This window comes from Stegodyphus dumicola, chromosome 3 (assembly GCF_044657685.1).
Source record: "Stegodyphus dumicola isolate Sdum_Otavi_A_Nest chromosome 3, ASM4465768v1".
NCBI classification, from domain to species: domain Eukaryota; kingdom Metazoa; phylum Arthropoda; class Arachnida; order Araneae; family Eresidae; genus Stegodyphus; species Stegodyphus dumicola.
The window spans coordinates 228,832,209-228,840,181 of record NC_140770.1 but is presented as its reverse complement, the minus strand read 5'-3'; the positions used below and the strand labels follow the sequence as shown (position 1 = coordinate 228,840,181).

Genomic DNA, 7,973 nt, shown 5'->3' with positions numbered 1-7,973 from the left:
AGTATTTAAGACTTTTATATCAATGGAAAGAACATGTTAGATTTGAGCCGAAATTGATAAATCAGAAGTGATATTATATCTGAAGCTTTGAACATATTTTCTTGTACAAATATGTTATGAGGTAATCTAAAACGTCTCAGATTTGGATTTGGTGTTTAAAATAGGTATGTGATTCAGAATAACATATTACATTTATGAGCATTAAATGTATTTTTTAGATTTATGCTAAATGCAGTGCAAATAAGCTCATGAAGACAAGTGCTCATTGTAAAGCAATTTAAATGTATTAGCCGCAGTCTTCAGTTTTGTGTTTGTTTCACTTCTGTGTGAAATTACTTTTCAAATAAAAGGATGTTGCCACCAAATGTTATCTCTGTGAATTATTTTTAGAGAATTAATATGACAGATATAAATAATATAAAAAGAAATATAGGCAACAATTTATCAGAATTTCTAAAGATATGCCCAGGCAGCACGTCTCCAAAAATATACGTATAATTTTGGTGAAATAAGGGTATGGTATTTTTTGCACGTTACTTTTACGAAATTTATACGAATGAAAAAGGCTGAAGTTACTGTTAACTCTTGATCGTTATTTTCCACACGTTATTTTTACGAAAATTATACGAATCCGAATGTACTGATAAAACTACCGCCATGATGGTATATTTTATTCGTCACTTTTACGCATATTATACGAATCCGAATGTTCTGAAAGAAACTACTGCCTTTATGGTATATTTCATTCGTCACTTTTACGTCTTTTACTTTTACGAAGTCTAAAAAGATTGAAAATGAAGTTTATTAATTCAAAATATTTAGTGTATTTCTGGCATTTCACTTTGTTTTCCTTGTCCACGAACATGAAAAAAGGGGCATTCATATATGAGGCTAAAATTTTTCTATAAATTTTAACATGTGAGCTAAATCTTTACGTGCATTTTTGCAAAAAATTATATTTTCTTAATTCAAACATCTTCAAAATAACTTATTTATTTTCTTATATCAAATTTGTTATTTTTATTCATATCAACACTTATATTAATTTACACAATTTAATTTCTTTTATGAAAATCCTATTACCCATTTAACTGGAATAAGCTGTATATTAAATTTGTGTACTTACCGAGTTTGGTACAATACTCTCCTTATTTTATTTAGCAAATGTGGGCAATTGAATTGGAATAAGACTAGCAAATCTTTCATGTCGAGGAATAGAATAATAAATACAGCATAAAATGCTCGAAAACGTTTAACTTCTTGAACAACAGTTTAATGTAGACCAAAGGATCATTAATTATAATTAAAGATATACTAATATTTTTATTTAATAATAATAATAATAACTCTACGAAATTGCAAGCTGAATCCTGATATTTTACATATATTTCAGTTCCTTTAATCTTTGTTATAAAAATCATATGAGGCTAATTTTTTTAAATTTTGTTTAATGTACGGAAAAAATGATAAAGCGATTTTAATAATTTTTATATGAGGAAAAAATTAATAAATAATGTAAATAAATAATTATATTATATTTTATATTTTTCCTGAAACAGTTAAAGACATTCTTAATATGGAGATCTACAGAATAAGTACAAGGGTCCAGTTAAATTAACTCAAAATTTGCATAGTTAATTTTACGCTATAAAAATTAACCGGATTTACGATTATACACTGAGCATGCGCATATACAGACATTTCTATTTTTCGTAGAAAAATTTAATTATTACCTTAATACAGAGATGCTGTGAATATAAATTTATACAATGCAAAAGTAAGTTTATTTCATATGCTAATTTAGAGGCTTTCTTAATATGTTTAATTATAAAGAAAAAAAAAAAGCGTTGCAATTCTTGTTCACTGACCAATGACAAAGCAGACACTTTCTACTTCCGGTTGTGGCGGGATATTTGTGAAGTCAGCACTCAACAATGGCGGTCGAAAAGAATGGTAAAGTCGCAAGGAATACTGTTTGTTCGTGGATTGGCGTTTGTGACAGAATCCATCGAAGTTACTAATTATTTGAAGAAAGTAAGTGAATATTTTATATTTTCAGTGTTTAATACTCGTACTTTTTTCACCTATATAAAATTTTATAAATAGCGTCTGTGTAGGAAATGTGATTTTCTATGTGTTGTTCTTTTGTGTACGTGCCTAATGATTCATTTTCAGGATTTGGTACTGTTAAATTTTGCACTAGTCTGTTTCTTACTGTTTCTGTCACTTCTTTTTGTATGTGTCTCACCTTTTTATAGTTATATTATTTTTACTCAAACGTTTTAATATTTATCTTAAAGCATACTGTAATTAAGCAGGAAATAGCTTTTAATGGAAAAAGAAAGGCAATATTAACATGACTAATTGTTCAGAAATCTCTTATGGAAATGTTATCTACCTTATGCCAAAAAATAAAGCATGTAACTTTCATTTATTTATGAAATTCAAAATTTTTTATTTGCTTAGTGTTTTCCCTAAAAATAATTTAATTTCTTATTTTTGAATTTAGTTTTATAAATTTGCTTTAATATATAATCTTTAACTCAAAGATATTGTGCTATTAAAAAAGGAAACTTTATGCCATAGAAACACAAGTACTTTGCTCCAAATCTGTGTTCATTTTTTTTTTTTTTTTTTTATATATATACTGAATTTTTATGCACTAGTAATTACTGAAATATATCCTTTCATGAATAATAAGTAAGTCCTAAGTCCTTTCATGAATGCATTTCTTTTTTGTTTGTTTGATTTTGTTGTTTTAAAAGATCTGCCATAGTTAAAGAAAGAAAATAAAGTAAGAATGCTTTACTTTCAGTTTTGAATAAATTTATTACTATTTACTGCAGCTTCAAGTTTCTCTAAACATAATTTTCGAAGTCAAAACTTGATAGTTATGTTGATTATTAGACTTGCATGAAAACATTTATTGAAAAATTAGTATTTGATCTAAAATACCTTAAATTATTTGAATTATATTTTACTAAATCATGTCTTTTGATATAACTAAATAGTTAAAAAAATTTAAATTGTAAATGTGCAGAAATGCTTATATAAAACCAAAAAATTGTTTATATTTTTGTTGCTTTTTCCCTTGTAAATTAATTATATATATATATATATATATATTACAGTCTGAGGAGTCAGCACCCTGCTGAATTGTAGTAAACGAGACGTCCAATCTACTAGACCATCAAAGATGCAGATTTGGATTTTCTATTTCATAGTTATTGAAATCATAATGGTATGTTTGTTTAAATTAGTACTGTTTATGAATGTGATAAAAATAAATTCTGATAAGATAAGAAATGATTTATTTTCTATTAATTATGAACTGTAAATAATGTAACCAATTTTCTTCATAGTATATTTACTAAACATTTTTTTTTTTTTTATAAAAGGGAGGTAGTCTTATTTATACAATTCTTGCAGAGATACCAAGAAATAAGACATTTCAGGAATTTTCACTCGGTATATCTTGATGTGTAAAATCGTGTTGTTCAATGCCATATTACTTTTTCACAGGAAAGTAATTTTATTGATCTAACATCTGCATAAATCAAACTTTTTTAAGAATGATTACAGTTTCTAAGCTAACTTAAAATTTTCAGATTTAGAAAATGTATGTTTAATGTAGTGGAATAGAAAAGGTTTTCAAAATGTTCAGTTGTTAGAGGGAAATAATATAAATGAGATTGTCCTGATACAGTTTCAGCTGGAAATGAAACTGAATTTTTGGATAGTGAAGATTTCATTTAAGAATTCTGATAAAACTGATTAATGTAAATCCTCTGCATTTAAAAATTCTAATAAAACTGATTAATGTAAATCCTGTGCATTTAAGAATTCTAATAAAACTGATTAATGTAAATCCTCTGCATTTAAGAATTCTAATGAAACTGAATAATGTAAATCCTATGATTCATGTAGGTATTCTTCTGTTATCAGGAGATTCAGAAATGTGTGTTTATATGCATGCATTTTTAAATGTAGGTGCTCGTGTGTGCATGTGTATATTCTTTATGTATGTATGTGTATATGCGCATACGTGCATATACACATGCTTACATATCTACAGTGGAACCCCGAGATACGAGTTTAATTCGTTCCAGCATTCAACTGGTATAGCGAATTTCTCGTATCTAGAAAGAAGCTTCCCCATTGAAAATAATGGAAATTCAGTTAACCCGTTCCACACCCCAAAAAATATCAACATTTTAATATCAAGTCAATTTTTCCTAATAAATAACACTGGTAAATAATATAACAATAGTTTAACTTTGTTACCAACATTTTAACTCATTCTCATTAATCCACACCAACAACAGCTTCTCAACATCTAGGAGTACTTTTATGGTGCTTGGAAGCAACGATAATTCCTTTGGCTACATCAGGTTTCTTAATTTCTTCCTGCTTCTTCAGAATAGTATAGATTTTCGATGTTGAAAGGCCGCAAGTCTTCGCCAATTCCGTCACCATGCTTACGTTTATCTACGATCGATTTCTTGCTATCGACGGCCATGGCCTCCTTATTTTTCTTTGCAGCACTATCTGAGGCAACAATCTTCTTGCGAGGCATCTTGAAATAATTATTTTCACGTTAAATGTCAAAACACTTAACTTGCAAGTGCACAAACACGTATATAAAAGAACACTGAGTGATCTGACGAGGGGATTCCCCGAGTTGAGCCGGATAGGGAAATGGCGCCACCCATACCAACAGCCTGGCTGATTGCTCGTTACTCGAATTAATCTCGTATTTTGCTCATACTTTCCTCGTATCTCGAGGTTTCATTGTACATTTCTGAATCCCGTCCTAATAACGGAGGAGTACCTTTGCCAGTATTGCAACAGAGCTAGAATGAATTATTGTGTTAAATATGTGGAAATTGCATGCTTAAAGTACTGTTATTTTCTAAAAATATTATGTATGTCTATTTTTTACAAGAAGAAAAAATAGCTAAAAGCTGTTAATTTACTCGGATTTATTAGTCCAAAGGGGCTTTGTCCCTAAAGAACTATTGTTTTTGTTTTGCATTGGTTCACTATAAACATCTGTTTTACTTTTCAAACTGTTCCTACCAAATGTTAGAGTCCCTAGTGTGGGATTAATACTCTCTATCTTAGTGCCCTCTATAACCTATGTTAGGGTTAACCTGTATAACCTACAAGGATTGCCAGTTTAGGCGAGATATCTAGGTAGTCATCATGATACGTACCTTATTTTTTATTATTTTAAAATTAAATTGAAAGTAATAAACTAGTTTTCAAAAATGGAGTTAAAACTAGATTTGCATTCAACTCTGGTTTATTGTATTAATGATGTTTTGCTGTAACAAATATGAATTTTTTGTTTAAATATAATAATTTAAAATGTTTTTTCTAGAGAATGAAGTACTGCCACTAAGGTAAAGGTGCTAACTTGCAAGGTAATTTTCTATTCTACATTAACTCAATCTTTATGTCCTGTTACAGATATATTGGCAGAAATAATGAAAACCTGACATTCAAAAAGAAAAATAATAATGTTGAATGTAGTATATTAGATGGTTAACTGAGGTTTGGCAACTCATTAATAATCTTACACATATTGAGTACGAATAACTTTGACAATTACCGGTATTTTCAATAGTATAAAATTAGGCAAGAAAGCAGTTTTAGCTTAGCACCGATTTTAAATACAACTCTCTTACCAATATTGGTTTGACGAAGGTAAAATATAATTGAATTTAATAAGTTGGAAATACTGTCTGTCTTTCCACGAGTTAAAAAATAATTTCAAATAAAATTTCTTTTTTTCAGTTTTTCATGTTATTTGTTTAATGTTATTGTAATCTGATTTATCATATTTAGTCACATATTCCATCCCTCTTTGCACTATAGTATATAATTCAAAGGACTTATCAGTTTCAGCAATATTTTTTTTACCAGTATACATTTTTACCATAACTCTGTTTCTAAATCATATCCTGAAAAATTAAGGAGTAAAGTACACAAAGAAGGAAATCTTTGCACCCAAATGGTTAAAGCCCTAGTGTGACTTTGGTACTTTGATCTAACTTCTATTCCTAATAAATAATCCAGCTGCATACAGTTTACTCAATTTCTGCCATGTGTAAGGTAAACAATATTAGCTTTTTTTAAATATATCTTTTACAACTATTCCATCAGGTAGATTTCTTTCATATTTTGTCTTAATTGAGTCATCCTGCTAATTAAGAATTTATTAAAGTTAATATGTTAAGTTTTTGTGTGTATAATTCATTTTAAGTATGTGCAAGCAAATGCATATATTAACAGTTACATAGAATTATGTTTTGGGTATCTAATTCAGAAAATTTGGGGCTGTTTTTAGAAGATTTATTAATGATTTATACTATATTAATATTGGTAAAAAATTTCTGTGGCTTTTATATGAGAGTATATATTTTAAAATAGCTGCATGATATGGTAGAGGTAAAAAGCTTCATGTGGATCATAAATTAATATTATGTGGCAATTTTTCATTTATTTAATAAAGAAAATATTCAAGCCACAATTAAAATTTTTTCACTGGATTATTGCATAAGTTTGCAGCAAATATTTCCTGCAACAGAAGTGACAATTTTTATTTTGCCAAGACAGGAAATTTAGTTAGTGAAAGCAGTAACCCTATTTTGAGATGTTAAACAGGAAGGCAAATTTTTGAATTTAAATTGATTTTTGAAGGAAGACTTATTTAGTCTTGCTATCATTCTATGTGGCTCTTAACTTTTTTATGGTATTTATAATTTTATTGTTATTCAGCATTCTGTTTGCTTAGAATGCACATGAATGTAGACTTGAAATATTTTATATTGCAAACTGAGATGCCATTGTTATCATAATTAAAGATTTTTGCTCTGATTTTGGAGGAATTTACTGATAATACTTTTGATTGTGTATTGGTTTCTGGTTTATTGAAATGTGTAAAATAGCCTGTTAATGCATATACGTATGTTAATGACATGTATATGTTTATGAAGTATTCTCTTATATGTATATAGTGTTGTGATTAGTTTTCTGCTTACTCTTTATTTAAGAAAAAGTTATCTGTAAGAAAGCGAATATTCTTTACTATATGTAGGAGTAAAATTGAAAAGGCTAATGCAATATAATTAATACAAAATTAAGTTTTTTCTCATGTACTTAAATACAAACATAGCCATTAAAGACTTTCTCAACCTTGCAGTTCTAAACAAATCTTAAGTATTTTTCACTTGAAATTATAGGCATTGTGTAAGGTATATAATTGAAGCTTACTATGTGATAGCGTGAAATTAAATTTTTAATTACTGAAATGTAAATTTTTAAATATGAAATACTCAGTGCATTTTATATGCATCTTTTAATACTTCAACTATATTTAAAAACTGAAAACATCTGAAGTGTGAAATTATTACAAATTTTTCTTTTTCTTGTTTAGGAGCTGTTCTCAAAACATTGGGTGACAAAGAATTCACTTTTACAAAAATCGAGCAGGATATTAAAGACGGCGAACTATAGAACAAATATGGCAAAGCTGCATAAAGTCTATGTTGAATTTTAATTCAGATTTAATGTTAGTTTTTATTGTTTAACAGTAATTGCAGTTTTTGAATACCTGTAAAATAAACCTAATTCTTAAATTAATTTCATGTGTATTTCTTTTGCAAGTATTACAGTTCATAATACTTCAAACAACTTGAAATTTTATACTTCTTAATTTATGTGGAATATGTTCATAATAATTTTATAATTTAAATAACTCATTGTCATCATATGAGCATAATCTAAAATGCACAGCGTTTGACAACAAATTAATAAAAAATTAGCCAACTTCTAATTGCTTTCTTTTGTCCAGTTGCCTCTTTTTAAATCATTTAATAGCATAAAGCTATTTGATGAAAAAAATAATTGGTATGTCCACATCAACATGCACATTTATAATGATGTTATAGAAAAAGTCACATGAGATA

The 7,973-nt window shown here is 27.8% G+C and overlaps 1 long non-coding RNA gene across 1 annotated transcript; it reads left to right on the top strand.

The window, feature by feature from the left end:
• Positions 1-1,904: 1,904 nt before the first annotated feature.
• On the top strand, positions 1,905-7,754 carry LOC118193264 (uncharacterized). The gene is made up of 4 exons (XR_004758896.2): positions 1,905-2,034; positions 3,132-3,241; positions 5,384-5,426; positions 7,442-7,754. It is a non-coding gene; the product is annotated as an uncharacterized LOC118193264 (long non-coding RNA).
• Positions 7,755-7,973: the final 219 nt, after the last annotated feature.